Source organism: Paroedura picta, chromosome 4 (genome assembly GCF_049243985.1).
Source record: "Paroedura picta isolate Pp20150507F chromosome 4, Ppicta_v3.0, whole genome shotgun sequence".
Lineage (NCBI taxonomy): Eukaryota > Metazoa > Chordata > Lepidosauria > Squamata > Gekkonidae > Paroedura > Paroedura picta.
Genome location: NC_135372.1, coordinates 28,170,085 through 28,184,988, shown reverse-complemented (window position 1 = coordinate 28,184,988; position 14,904 = coordinate 28,170,085). Strand labels below are relative to the sequence as shown.

Genomic DNA, 14,904 nt, shown 5'->3' with positions numbered 1-14,904 from the left:
GCAGGCCATCTATCCAACCCCCTGTTCAACGCAGGATCAGCCCTAAGCATCCTAAAGCATCCAAGAAAAGTGTGTATCCAACCTTTGCTTGAAGACTGCCAGTGAGCACTAATGTATAATGCTTGATTTGGGTTCAAATTCCCATGGGATTCTGCCCATACAGGGACTGCCAACAGTCCCTTCTTCTGGTGACTGGGTGGGATAGTCCCAAGAGAATCAGCTCCCAGTCTGTCCAGCAGCTTCCGTTTTGAGCCTGGTGTCGCTTGGAAGGTCCTCTCCAGCCAATGCGGTGTGGCAGTTAAGAGCAGCGGCCTCTCATCTGAAGAACTGGGTTTGAATCCCCACTATTGCACCTACAGCCAGCTGGGCTATGTGATCTGTTAGAGTTGTTCTCACAGAGCAGTTCTGTCAGCCCCACCTCCCTTGCAGGGTGTGTGTTGTGGGGAGAGGAAGGGAAAGGTATTGGTAAGCCACCTTGGGACTCCTTCGGATAGTGAAGTGGAGCATGAAAACCAGGGCCTAGTCTGCACACATCGGATAATGCACTTTCAATGTGCTTTGGCAGCTGGTGTTTCCTGTGCAGAACAGGAAAATCTACTTCTAAAGTGCATTGAAAGTGCATTATCTATTGTGTGCAGACTAGGCCCAGCTCTTAGACCAGAACAGTAAAAAACACAGGTAAATCCAGGGGTAGTCAAACTGCGGCCCTCCAGATGTCCATAGACTACAATTCCCAGAAGCCCCTGCCAGCATTCGCTGGCAGGGGCTTCTGGGAATTGTAGTCCATGGACATCTGGAGAGCTGCAGTTTGACTACCCCTGGGTAAATCCATGGCTGTGATGACTCAAACTCATTCTCCGAGATCATTGCTGAATGCTCTAATTGCTGCACCAAGCCGGCTCTTGGGTTGTTTGACAATCTCCTTAATGTTAGCTGTTTTAATGTTTAATGTTTGTTTTCCAATTTTAATGTGCAGATGTTTTAAATCTGTTATTTCAAATGTCGTAAGCCACCCTGAGTCCTCGGGGAAGGGTGGCATATCGTTAACAGCGGGTTCGCTTTTAAAATAACAGGCTAAGGGCTAAGTGGGCGGAGAGTGGGCATGGCTTGTCCGAGCGCATCCCGATTGGGCCCTGCCTCGGACAGACCATGCCTACTCCCGCCCACCCAGCTGGCCAGGGGCTCTCTGCCGGCATTGCCGGCGGTTTGCCCCTAGTTGCTACCCAGGACACATGTAAATGCCCTGGGGGTGGGGGCCCAATGGGAGCCAGCGGTGGGGAGTGGGATCTTTCCCTTCCCCCTTGGGCCAGGAAGCCTTCCCCCCTTCCAATGATGCTGCGACATATTTTCACTTCCTTCCTTCCTTCCTTCCTTCCTTCCTTCCTTCCTGCCTGCCTGCCTGCCTGCCTGCCTGCCTGCCTGCCTGCCTGCCTGCCTGCCTGCCTGCCTGCCTGCCTGCCTGTCTGTCTGTCTGTCTGTCTCCCCCCTCCACTATCCCGCTGTCACCTGCTGTATTCCTGACTGCATTGGGTTTTTTTTACTAAACTGGATAAATAAATAAATAACAGAAGGATGACAACTCACCTGCATCCTGCCAGACTGCCTTGCAGGGGCGTTGTGACGGTATAATGAAGGAAAAGTGACCGTTGCACAGCGCCCTGAAGACTTACGTGGGATAAAAATGCAGTAAACAAATATTTTCCCCAACAAATGTTTTAGTGCAGGTACCCCCATCATTCAAGACCAAAAAGATATTTAGGGCATGCCCTTCCAAGAATCTGAGCTCCCTTCATGAAATACCGTTAGGTTCCCGAAACCTTCAAGCCCTAAAACAGCAAATGCTGGGAGGGGCTCATGGGAATTGTAGTCCATGAACATCTGGAGGATCACAGGTTGACTACCCCTGCCCTAAAACCTTGCTGGTCTCTGACCAAGGGAGCTTTGACTCTCGAAAGCGCCTACCCCCCAACTCTTGTCTATCTGTCAGGTGTTGCTGGATTTGGTTGTCTTTAAAAGTGCGCATGTGTCTGCCTCACATGCATTTGTCTGTCAAGCGTTTCTTGAAAAGCGGACTTTTACGTTGGTTGCAGGGACACAAAGGGAAAGATATTTGAAAGTATTTAAGTATTTGAAAGGTTGTCACTTGGAGGAGGGCAGGATGCTGTTTCTGTTGGCTGCAGAGGAGAGGACACGCAGTAATGGGTTTAAACTTCAAGTACAACGATATAGGCTAGATATCAGGAAAAAAATTTCATAGAGTAGTTCAGCAGTAGAATAGGCTGCCTAAGGAGGTGGTGAGCTCCCCCTCACTGGCAGTCTTCAAGCAAAGGTTGGATACACACTTTTCTTGGATGCTTTAGGATGCTTTGGGCTGATCCTGCGTTGAGCAGGGGGTTGGACTAGATGGCCTGGATGGCCCCTTCCAACTCTAGGATTCTATAATCTATGATTCTAGGTGTCTGTGAGGTGTTGTGGGACTCCTCCATATAGTGAAAAGCAGGGTTATGAAAGCCCAGCTCTCCTTCTACATCGTACCACATGAATGATGGACATTCCTAATAGAATTTCAGGAACATTTATGTGCCCTGTAGAACGGTGCTCTCCTCCAATCAGAGAGACATCCCGCTACTGAATAAACCTGGTGCTGTGAAATGAAATATTCAAATTGCCTGAATGTGCTTTCGACTTTGAAATGGTCCTTTGGGGTCGCTCACGAAGATGAGTTTTAGAAGAATGAGATTGGGATGGGATCAGATGCGAAACTCTTTGCCCGGGTAATTTAGGAAACAAAATGCTAACATCCGAAGCACCAGAATCTCACCTTGTTGCTTGTTCGGTGCTCACAGAATTCCCCCCTTCTCACAACAGCCCTGTGAGGAAGGCTAGGCCAAAAGACACTGACTGACCCAGGGTTGCCGTGACGAGGGGTCGAGAGGCTGAAGCTGAGTGTCCCAGCAGATTCTGACCACAGGACTCCCCAGAACATTGAAAAAAAACTCTGTTGTCTCCAGCGTCATGCAGAATTGCAAACGGAGCCTCTTTTTGGGTGTATTCGGGCACTTATCAATGAGGGCTTTGTTTGTGTGGGTGCAAAGTTCCATCAAGTCACAACTGACCTAGGTTGGCTCCTCATGGGGATTTCAAGGCCACAGGCTAAGAAAAAGAAGAAGAGATGGTTCTTATATGCCACTTTTCTCTACCCAAAGGAGTCTCTAAAGTGGCTTACAGTCGCCTTCCCTTTCCTCTCCCCACAACAGACACCCGGTGAGGAAGTTGAGGCTGGGAGAACCCTGATATTCCTAATCAGTCATAACAGCTTTATGAGTTCTGTGCTGAGCCCAAGGTCATCCAGCTGGTTGCATGTTGGGGAGGAGCAGGGAATCAGAAGAAGACGAGTTGGTTCTTATATGCCACTTTTCTCTACCCGAAGGAGTTTCAAAGCAGCTTACAGTTGCCTTCCCTTTCCTCTCCCCACAACAGACACCCTGTGAGGGAGGTGAGGCTGAGAGAGCTCTGATAACACTGCTTGGTCAGAACAGCTTTATCAGTGCTGTGGAGAGCCCAAGGTCACCCAGCGGGTTGTATGTGGGAGAACACAGAATCAAGCCCTGTTCACCAGATTAGAAGTCTGCACTCCAAAACAGCGATCCCCAACCTTCTTGTAGTCGGGGACCACCTCCGAGGGTGGGATAGAGCCGGCGGCTTGGCCGCCGCAGCTGCATGTAAACACACACACGCAGCTGCTGCGCGCATGCTTTTTTGCCACTAGGTGGCGCTAACGCGCACATGCAGAGCTGTCGCGCATGCACATTTTCGCCAGCAGGGGGCGCAAACATGCATGTGCGGCAGCTCCACGCCTGCGCATTTGTTTCGCTGGCATGCCAGCGGCCGTGCCTGCCTCTTCCCCCCCTCGCTGCGATACCGGGCCGTGGACCGGGGGTTGAGGACCCCTTCTCCTAAACATCGCACCAAGCTGGCTCTAACTGTGGTGATTGGCCATCGGCTGCCTCTGCATGGCAATACTTGGTCTCCCATCCAAATACTAACCAGGGCTGACCCTGCTTAGCTTATGAATTGGGACAAGAGTAGACTGGCTGAGCCATCTGGGCTGTGGGTGCTTTGTTTGGCACTTGTAGAATACTGACAGGCGGCCTCAGTGGCTTCTTGTCATTCCTTGGCTTCACCAAAGGCCTTGCTTAGTATTAATTTTTCCAACCATGTTGCTACGATAATTGGAAAAGGCAAAGCCCAGTTAGCAATCTGCCTTCTGCATTCTAAGCATGGCGTGTGCAGAGCTCCGGGTCCACGCACAAATCTCCTAAGAAGTGGCCGCTAGCATTTGCAGGACAACTCCCCCCTCCCTCCCCCCAGTTGCATCTGAGTCCACGAATAGATCCTTCCTTCCCAATTGTTCCGTGCCAGAGCAGATAAAAGCTCAGTGGGCAAAGACGATGGAAGAGATCAAAAGCGGCGCTCACCTCCCTTGTCACAAACTCACGTTCATCTCGATGTGGCAAGCTGCCTTGAATCTCGTAACGGGAACAGAACATGCTTGGGGGCGCGAGGAGGGTCAAGGTTTGGGAGGGAAGGTGTGGAATCCATCAAGGCGGCATGTAATCCTGCGTGGATTCTTCTGGGGAAAAGGTGGGGACAGGCACGTGTCCTTGGCAGTGCAAGGTATCCGTGTGTGGAGATTGTGTTCTCGGCTTCTGCTCCTGGGAGGGAGGAGCAGAAGGGAAAAGCAGCTTTGGAGCAAAGAGGGTAGGAAGTTACCACTGCTCAGTTGGGAAGCTTAGAAGGAAAGACACCCCCCTCGCCAACGTTTGAGGGGAGGGGGTTAGTTCAAAATAACAAGGCAAGGTAGAGGCACTACGGTGCCATAATAGGGCACCACAAGAGTGCAAAACTTAAGAGCTTTCCCTGGCTTTCCTCAATAGCTTTCATGTGGGGGCCAAACTCTTCCCCGTTCCAGGGCAAATATTCACACAAGGGTTTTTGACATAATATGAGTGACCCCCCTCCTCTCCTACACACATACACACACAGAGTGGTGATGTCCTGGGCCAGGGGTCCACATGTCGGCCTCAAGAGAAGGATAAGAGGAAGAAGTAGAAGGACCAGCATACTCTGCTGCATTCAAGGCCTCATTGCCTCTTGCCAGGGTGTGGTTGGCTCATAGCTCATAGCCAAGAGACCAATCCCCATAGCCAATCCCCACTCAGCTGGGAAAGCTCATTCCCACATCTGGTGCTATGGCTGGGGGGGGGAATTAGAGGGGTCCCTAAGAGTTCCCAACACACAGCAGGTGGTCATTCAAAGGTGATTTTAGTCTCTAAATAGAGATAAGGGTGTTTATTTTGTGGGCGTGTTAATTTTGTAGCGACGGCCATGCATCTGAATGTGACCGGAAATGCAAGAGAAATATGGCGGCAGGGTGCAGAGGGAATGAAATGGGAAAGGGAGAAGCAGTAGGTGGGCTTTCAGGACCCCCAAAGGATGTGGAAGGCAGGGAAAGAAGAGAGAAGCCACTTGGAATGCTGACCACACGCACTGGATTACCGCAAATTTCGGGACTCCAAAAAGGTGTGCAATGGAAACCTTTCCTTTGGATCTGTGCCTGAGGAGACCAATTTTTGTGTGAAATCGAGGAATGACTGCACAGCTAAAAAGAGTGTTGCCGTGAAATTTTAGATAGTTGTGGAAACGACCTGGGTGATTTTGGACCAGTTTCTGCGTCTTGCAATCAACATGTAAGCCTGGAGCAGAATTGAGGAGGCGATTATTCACTAGTTGACACCAGGAACTAGCAACCCACGGTACAGCTGTAAGTCTCTGTGAAGAATTCATGCCATTTGCAATTCATCTGCTTCAGTTCATAGAAAGATGGAGCTCTGCTTAAGATGGCAGGGAAAGCTCTCCTGCAGAACAGACAGGATGCCATCAGCAGAATCTGAATCTTTTGTAGAGCAGGTCAATGCTTTTCTATCTTTCTAGAACAGTGGATCCTCCAAGAGTTGGTTCTTATATCCTGCTTTTCACTGCCTGAAGGAATCTCCAAGTGGCTTCCAATCCCCTTCCCTTCCTCTCCCCGCAACAGACACCCTGTGAGGTGGGTGATATTCCTGCTTGGTCAGAACAGCTTTATCAGGGCTGTGGCGAGCCCAAAGTCTCCTGGCTGGCAGCATGTGGATGAGAAGTGGGGAATCAAACACAGCTCACCAGATTAGAAGCTATCGCTCTGAACCACTACACCATAGAATCATAGAGCTGGAAGTGATCTACAGGGTCATCTAGTCCAACCCTGTGCACAATGCAGGAACTCATAACTAGCTGCCCACCCACAGTGACCCCAATTTTATGCCCGTGACCCCCCCCCCCCGCCCACCAAAAATCTCCAGAATCCAGCCTAGCCTGGAGGATATTCACCTACCTTCCCACAGCGGCAATTAGCAATTTCCTGGGTATGCAAGGAAGGGGCACAAGAGACAAACACTGGCACATCCCTTCCTGCCCACCCACTCACAATCTTCCTAAGTTCATAAAACCAGCATTTCTGTCCGATGACTATCCAGCCTCTGCTTAAAAACTTCCATAGAAGGAGAACCCACCCCCTCCCGAGGATGCCTCTTCCACCGAAGAACCGCTCTAACTGTCAGGAACTCCTTCCGGATGTTTAACCGAAAAAAATCTTTGGAATTAATTTCAACCCATTGCTGTCGGTGTGCTTATGACTGCTTATGACCGAGAAACGGTGTGTTGTCATGCTTTGAGTGTCTGATGAGGACCTGATTTCATACCCCCATCTGGATTTGTGAAGCTTGTTGGATGAACCTTGGTCACAGGAACACACCAAGTTGCCTTTTACTGAACCAGATTCCCCCGCCTTCTCCCGGGTCCATCAAAGTCAGTCTGCTCTTCAGGGTCTCTGGCAGAAAACGGTCTTTCCCATCACCTCCTTCCTGGTTCTTTTCAACTGAGGATGCCGGGGATTGAACCGTTGACCTTCAACACACCCAGCAATAGCTCTGCCACTGAGCCACAGCCCCACTTAGCCTCGCTGACATCATAGGATGCAGGGGTAGTCAATCTGTGGTCCTCCAGAAGTCCATGGACTACAATTCCCATTTGCTGGCAGGGGCTCATGGGGATTGTAGTCCATAAACCTCTGGAGGACCTCAGGTTGACTACCCCTGATAGGATGACTGTGAGGAAAGAGGAGGGCAGATCCACGTGTGCTGTTCTGGGGCTCTATGGAAAGGATGGGGGAAACCTGGGGCAGAGGAGAGCAGGTGTGGTGCTGCTGTGGTTAAAAAAGAGGTCAAAAAAAGAGGAGAGCCAGGTTTGATTCTCCACTCCTCCACGTGCTGGGGGACCTTGGGCTTGTCACAGTTCTCTAAGAGCTTTCTCAGCCCCCCCAACCTCACAGGGAGCCTGTTGTGGGGAGAGGAAGGAAAAGGTGCTTGCAAGCCACTTTGAGACTCCTTTGGGTAGGAAAAAGCAGGGTATAAAAGCCAGCTCTTCCTCGTCTACTTATGAAAGGACATGGCTGAGCCCGAGGTCCACCCTCGGAACCCTGGTTTGTCCCCAAACGATGCTTAATATTTCCTTTCATTACATACTGATCTGGCCCGGTCTTCATGCTGAGTAGATAGTTCTTTCCCCACTTTTATTTCATTAATTTTTTTACTGACTTCATTCCTAGTCCACCTGCTAGGCGACACAGTGGGGTATTCAGTAGACCAGGAGTAGTCAAACTTCAGCCCTCCAGATGTCCATGGACTACAATTCCCATGAGCCCCTGCCAGCGACCGCTGGCAGGGGCTCATGGGAATTGTAGTCCAAGGGCATCTGGAGGGCCGAAGTTTGACTACCCCTGCGAGTAGACAGTTACCTTGCAAGATAGCTTGATCCAAAAAAAGCAGACTGGCAAATTTCGCAGCAGAGCGGGGATTAGCACCTCCCTGACCCCTGTGCCGTGCTCCAATCTGGAAGGGCAGTATCAATTGGAGAGCTGCCTCTCATTCCAGCGGGTGCTTTGAATCTTGGCCCTCTGGTTCGGGTCCTCCTGTCGTTTCCCGATCTCTTCCTCTGCGCTGTCTCCTCTGGGCTTGTTAACTTAAAATTTACTGAAATATTTAAATTGCAAAGCCACAGCTGTGCTCTTTTCCTTTCTGATCGTAAAGCTGCCTTCTGTTGTTCCGGAGGGAGGTGTGGATCTGGCGCAGCTACGGACTGTGCGTTTCCTGTGTGCAGATCACAAGCTGGGGGAGGCTGGCAGAGCAGTTCTTGAGCAGTGGGGTGTCCGCCTGCTGGGGGAGAGTCTGCCCCCCTCCACCGGCCCTCCCTCCACCTTGCATGTTCCTGCGATGCCCAAGGGGATCCATACCAAGGGCAAGCCACAAAAAATCTCTACATGGCTGTCTTCAGATACACTGCCAGCTGGCTCAATATCCACACTGTGCCGTGTCCGTGTGAACGGTGGCTCTAGGCAGATACTGGGGAAGGGGGAGGTTTGATTTCTCAGTGGCTGGAGGGCCTAGAAGCAGGACCTCACCTCCCTGATTATCATGATGTCCCTCCCCCTGCTTTTTTCTCTTACTGATCCCATTCACTCCTGTAGGGAAAAGGGATGCCTATAGTCCTTGAGGTGGGGGCATTGATTCCATCCTTAAGAACATAAGGGAAGCCATGTTGGATCAGGCCAGTGGCCCCTCCAGCCCAACACTGTGTCACACAGTGGTCCCAAGAAGTCCCTCCAGCAAGCCCAGAACTCTAGAAAACCCTCCCACTCTTGCCCCCCAAGCACCAAGAAGACAGAATATCACTGCCCCAGACATAAAGACATAAGACAAGCCCTGCTGGATCAAGTCCAACACTCTGTGTACACAATGGCCCAAACCCAGGCGCCATCATTGAATCATAGAGCTGGAAGGATTCCCCCAGGGTCATCCAGTCCAACCCCCTGCACAAGGCAGGAACTAACGCTGCCCCAGCCATAACATAAGAGAAGTCCTGCTGGATCCAGTCCAACACTCTGTGTATACAATGGCCCAGACCCAGGTGCCATCAAGAGGTCCTGCCAGCAGGGAAGAACTCCAGAAGCTATTCTACTTTTCTCCCCTAAGTGCCATGAAGACAGAGCATCCCTGCGCCAAGCGGAGGGCTCCTCTAGGTAGCAGCCACCGATGGACCTCTGTTCTGCTGTTTATCTGATCCCGTCTTGAGGCTGCCTCTGCTTGGAGCCATCATTGCTTCCTGCAGCAGTGATGTGGGGGTGTCCTTTCCAGGAGAGCCAGTTTGGTGTAGTGGTTAGGAGTGCAGACTTCTAATCTGGCATGCCGGGTTCGATTCTGCGCTCCCCCCCATGCAACCAGCTGGGTGACCTTGGGCTCGCAAGGGCACTGATAAAACTGTTCTGACCGAGCAGTGATATCAGGGCTCTCTCAGCCTCACCCACCTAACAGGGTGTCTGTTGTGGGGAGAGGAATGGGAAGGCGACTGTAAGCCGCTTTGAGCCTCCTTCGGGTAGGGGAAAGTGGCATATAAGAACCAACTCTTCTTCTTCTTCAGTGATATCAGGGCTCTCTCAGCTTCACCCACCCCACAGGGTGTCTGTTGTAGGGAGAGGAAAGGGAAGGCGATTGTAAGCCGCTTTGAGCCTCCTTCGGGTAGGGGAAAGCGGCATAGAAGAACCAACTCTTCTTCTTCTTCAGTGATATCAGGGCTCTCTCAGCCTCACCTCCCTCACAGGGTGTCTGTTGTGGGGAGAGGAATGGGAAGGCGACTGTAAGCCGCTTTGAGCCTCCTTCGGCTAGAGAAAAGCGGCATATAAGAACGAACTCTTCTTCTTCTTCTTTCCCACAAAGAGGAGCAGTTTGTGTATGCACAAAATGTACAGAGACATATTTCTGGACAAAATGTAAAGCACATAAATGCACACGTGAAACCCAATGCCCTCCCCTCACCACCACATCTGCAATTGTGAGATGATTGTTATGAGCTAATTTACTGGGTTCTTCTTAAGGACTTTAAGGGGGAAAAATTAATAATATGAATATTAAGCAAGTCTAAAGCAAGCGGACAACAAAAGCCGAATCTAAGATGCTGGAGTCCAATTTCCTGACTGAAGGAACTTAGACTCACGAAAGCTTGTGCTTTGGGAAATTGAACTGTAATCTCATTTGAAGCTGACCAAATGAATTACTTTGTCCTGCTGTGGAACATGATGCAATTACCAAATTATCATTTCTGCTTCCGCAGAGCTTCACTTTGGCGGACGACACTCTCTCCTAAAGAAGCCCTGAGCCGCACTGGGGAGGTTTCTACAGACCCCAGCTGTCCCCCTGTTGATAAACGGTTGTTTGGTGTAGTGGTTAGGAGTGCGGACTTCTGATCTGGCGAGCCGGGTTCGATTCCCCACTCCCCCACATGCAGCCATCTGGGTGACCTTGGGCTCCCCATGGCGCTGATAAAACTGTTCTGACTGAGCAGTGATATCAGGGCTCTCTCAGCCTCACCCACCTCACAGGGTGTCTGTTGTGGGGAGAGGAAAGGGAAGGCCACTTTGGGTAAGGGTAAGCCACTTTGAGACTCCTTCGGATAGAGAAAAGTGGCATATAAGAACCAACTCTTCTTCTTCTCCAGTGATATCAGGGCTCTCTCAGCCTTACCCACCTCACAGGGTGTCTGTTGTGGGAAGAGGGAAGGGAAGGCGACTGTAAGCCGCTTTGAGACTTCTTTGGGTAGAGAAAAGCGGCATATAGGAACTAATTCTTATTCTTCTTTGCTTGGTTTTACAAAACTCCCACCTTCAGGGCTCTTCTCCAGGGTCCCTAGAAGTTAAACCTCTGAGTCGGGGGTGGATACTTTTTATATATAGTGCACAAGTCTATTAATGCAGGTGCACAAACACCGACACATCATGCGCTGCACAGCTGTGCATCGTAGCAATCAGAGCCCATTTTGAAACGATATCTGAAGCAGAATGCTGCTGAATCTCGTGTGGCCATCTGTTTCCACCAGTGGCCAACCAGATACCTCGGAAGGCCATGAGGCAGAGATGGAGCCCCCGCCAGTGGCTGTTCTCTGCCAGTTACTCGTCTTTACAGGTACACTGCCTTTGAGCATGGAGGTTCCATTTAGTCAGGGGATGAGAGACTGGGAATTCAGAGAACTGGCTGCACCTGTAGTATTGATAGAGCCTCTTGTGACGCAGAGTGGTAAGGCAGCAGACATGCAGTCTGAAAGCTCTGCCCATGAGGCTGGGAGTTCGATCCCAGCAGCCAGCTCAAGGTTGACTCAGCCTTCCATCCTTCCGAGGTCGGTAAAATGAGTACCCAGCTTGCTGGGGGTAAACGGTAATGACTGGGGAAGGCACTGGCAAACCACCCCGTATTGAGTCTGCGATGAAAACGCTGGAGGGCGTCACCCCAAGGGTCAGACATGACCCGGTGCTTGCACAGGGGATACCTTTACCTCTACCTTTTATAGTATCAATATAATGATATTCTAGTGCTCGTTTGTTTTAAAAAATTGTGATGGTGACCACAGCAAGGGCAGAGAAGCGATGGGGAAGGCTGCCACGGGGAAACCACGTCTGCCACAGCACTACCTCTAGGGAAAACACCAGATCCCGCCTCTGTGCCAAAGAGGCCTATAAGTTAGTCTCTAAAGGTAAAGGTAAAGGTGTCCCCTGTGCAAGCACCGAGTCATGTCTGACCCTTGGGGTGACGCCCTCCAGCGTTTTCATGGCAGACTCAATACGGGGTGGTTTGCCAGTGCCTTCCCCAGTCATTACCGTTTACCCCCCAGCAAGCTGGGTACTCATTTTACCGACCTCGGAAGGATGGAAGGCTGAGTCAACCTTGAGCCGGCTGCTGGGATCGAACTCCCAGCCTCATGGGCAGAGATTTCAGACAACATGTCGCTGCCTTACCACTCTGCGCCACAAGAGGCTCTTAAGTTAGTCTCTAGGTCTCAGCTAATTGCTCCCAGCATCCCACAGTGAGTCAGCCCATTAATCTCCCATCTGCCCTTCCCCACCCTCCGATCCTTGGTGGGCACATCTCCTGCAGAGCGGGGTGGCCCAGCTGTCAAGTCAAACCACCCAGGCTGGTGCTGTGCCACTGAGTGTGGCTGGCTGCGGCAGGCAGGAGGTCTGAGAGGGCGGTCACCCAGCCTGGCTGGCACAGCACTGTGAAGCACGGCCGTCCTCCTCCTCCATGTAGTCTCGCTTCATATGCTCCACGCTGCACTGTGCAACATCGTTTGTTCCCCCATGAATGAGCAGGAAGGGATCTCTGTCCTTGGGCTTTACAAGTCTTCCCACCCTTTCTGTGACATCCTTGATTCTCACGCCAGGTGGACAGCATGCTAGGGATGTGTGGCTCAGCTTGGCGATCACCGAAGCCCGAGGTGTGTAGGAGGCCGGTGCCACGGTGCGGAGACCTCGGGCTTCAGTGATCGCTGAGGCACACATCCTTACAGCACACCTCCCGAGACAAGAAGTCTGGTCGACAGACTTTGGCTCCTACGCCTCTCAAGTAGGGAATCCCCAATTACCAGCATGCCTCTTCTTGTTACATTGGGGAGCAATGTCTTCTTCTAAGATGGAGCTTCTCCGCCAGGCGTTTGATTGGGGCCAATGAACATCCTGCTGACCTGAACCAAAACACCTAGAAAATTATGCGGTACAATTAATCCATGAATGACATTAAATCAAAACTTTGAACCATTGTTTTAATTTATTTATTATATTTATATGCCGCCTGGTTTACGTTATAACTTTCATACGGTACAGTGCGATAAACAAGCCTCTTGTGGCGCAGAGTGGTAAGGCAGCCGTCTGAAAACTTTGCTCATGAGGCTGGGAGTTCAATTCCAGCAGCCGGCTCAAGGTTGACTCAGCCTTCCATCCTTCCGAGGTCGGTAAAATGAGGACCCAGCTTGCTGGGGGGTAAACGGTCATGACTGGGGAAGGCACTGGCAAACCACCCCGTATTGAGTCTGCCAAGAAAACGCTGGAGGGCGTCACCCCAAGGGTCAGACATGACTCGGTGCTTGCACAGGGGATACCTTTACCTTTACCTTTATAGAACTTATAGAACAGTAAAAAACAAAACAAAACTGTTGTCAAAGAGTGTAATAAACAACTGTATTCGATAACAACAGTGACAAACCGTGTGATACACCAACAGAACTCAATAACAAACAACAGTTTGATCTGTCTGCACTGCCAGTGGAGTTTATGGGGGCTTCTGGCTTGTGGGTTAGTGGCTCGTTCAATTGTCTTGGCCAAAGTCCTGGTGAAAGAGTTCCTTTTTGCAGGCTCGGTGGAATTGTTTTATCTCCAGCAGGGCTCTGATGTCTTATGGGATCTCATTCCACCAGATGGGGGCCAAGACCGAGGAAGCCCTGGCTCCAGTCGTTGACAGACGAGCTTCCCTGGGGCCAGAGATTGCCAGTTTATTGGTGCTGGAGAAGCATAAAGCTCTTTGGGGGGGGTATAGGTGGAGAGGCAGTTTCTCAGATACTCAGACCGTGTATGGCCGTGAGCCTACCAGTTGGTAGCCAGTACAGCTGTTGGAGTGTGGGCCAAATATAGGACCTCCAAGGTGTCCTCGTAAGAACCCTGGTTGCTGCATTCTGCACCAGTTAGAATATCCAGGTCAGGGATAAGGGTAGGCCTGTGTAGAGTGAGTTGCAGAAATCCAGCCTAGAGGGGACCGTTGCCAGGATCACTGCGGCTAGGTGTTTTGGGGCCAGGTAGGGCGTGAGTAGCTTGGCTTGGCAGAGGTGGAAGAACACCAACCAGGCTATCTTTGCGATCTGTTCCTCCATGGAAAGGAAGGTGTCAAGGGTTACACCCAGGTTCCTGGCAGAGCGTGCAACTAACAGCCATGCCCCATCTAAGTTTGGCAGTCGTGCTCCCTTGCTTGGCCCTTTCCTACCGAACCACAGGACCTCCATCTTTGTAGGATTAAGCTTCAGACGACTTTCCTTGAGCCAGCTCATCACTGCTGCCAGACATGAAAACCTTTAACATCAAACCGACTGGCTGATTTGCCATCAGACATTACTACCTTCTATTTTCACTTTCAGGGGGTGGAGCTGTGTAGTTGGAGCCCAGCGATGCTTGTAGGAAGTGTTAGAAAACATTGATTTATATTCCTCCCTGGTTATACGGCTCTACTTCCATTTCCCAAATGTTTTTTTAATTACTCAAATCTTTTGTGTTTATGGGGCTTTTCTGGCTTCTTAACCTCCTCCTGTTTTTCCTTCTCAGGGGAACTATTTGTGATTGTGCCTTCAGTTTTCACTTTTAAGAAATCCCCATCCCTCTCCTTAAGTTTTTCTGACCACTGAATTCTACCCAGCATAACTTTAAGTTTGTTAACATTTGCTCTCCTAAACTCCAGCCAATATGTCTGACCGCACAGCTTTTCTCTTCCCCAAGATTGAAGAAGAAGAAGAAGAGTTGGTTCTTATATACCGCTTTTCCCTACCCGAAGGAGGCCTCAAAGCGGCTTACAGTCGCCTTCCCATTCCTCTCCCCACAACAGACACCCTGTGGGGTGGGTGAGGCTGAGAGAGCTCTGATATCAGTGCCCGGTCAGAACAGTTTTATCAGTGCCGTGGCGAGCCCAAGGTCACCCAGCTGGCTGCATGTGGGGGAGCACAGAATCGAACCCGGCATGCCAGATTAGAAGTCCGCACTCCTGACCACTACACCAAACTGGCTCTTGAGAATTCCAAAAGCACATGGTCACTATTACCAAGTGTGCCCAACTGTTTTCACCTTATCAACCAGTTCCTATCGGTGAGAATCAAGTCTAAAATTGTGGACCTTGTAATTGCCCACTTCACTTCCCGGGAAACGAAGGTGTCAGCAACACAAGTCAAGAA

The 14,904-nt window shown here is 50.7% G+C and overlaps 1 protein-coding gene across 1 annotated transcript in view; it reads left to right on the top strand.

The window, feature by feature from the left end:
• The window catches only part of PTPRS (protein tyrosine phosphatase receptor type S), a 257,496-nt gene that overhangs the window by 78,911 nt on the left and 163,681 nt on the right, over positions 1–14,904 (top strand). The window lies entirely within an intron of this gene.